Raw genomic sequence first — 456 nt, forward strand, 5'->3', positions numbered from 1 at the left:
TTGTTGTGAAAATAAATGGGATCCTTGTTTCTTCTCAACCAAAGTAATCCCAAAGCTGCATCAATATGCTACATTAAAAAAAAAGAAAAAGACTTTTAGTGTATTAGGAGATATAGACACGATAATATTTGATAATCTGAGATTCAGGATAGGATTCATGAATCCACCCAACACAAAAGAAACTGAAACAAAATTTGTGAGCAGTACCGTTTCTTGCAATTTCTTCTCTGGTCTTCCTAGCAAATGTATCCAATGTGTGGTTAATGGTTCTGTATCCGTTATTACCCTGGAATTATCAAAAAACATTCTCTTATACTTGGATAAAAACTTAATTTTTAAAGTTGACAAGAATTGTTAAAACGTCACACTAACCCTGTTCTGATATTTGAGCTCTTCCAAGAATTCAATTCTTCAATATCATTGAAAGATGGAGACAGGAAAGGGTTGAACATTGGA

General features: G+C 32.9%; 1 long non-coding RNA gene across 1 annotated transcript; it reads right to left on the minus strand.

Moving 5' to 3' along the window:
• LOC109133102 lies at positions 11–447 on the minus strand. Its single transcript, XR_002038071.1, has 3 exons — positions 373–447; positions 208–286; positions 11–68 (listed from the first exon to the last, which is right to left on the minus strand). It is a non-coding gene; the product is annotated as an uncharacterized LOC109133102 (long non-coding RNA).

This window comes from Camelina sativa, chromosome 5 (assembly GCF_000633955.1).
Source record: "Camelina sativa cultivar DH55 chromosome 5, Cs, whole genome shotgun sequence".
NCBI classification, from domain to species: Eukaryota; Viridiplantae; Streptophyta; class Magnoliopsida; order Brassicales; family Brassicaceae; genus Camelina; species Camelina sativa.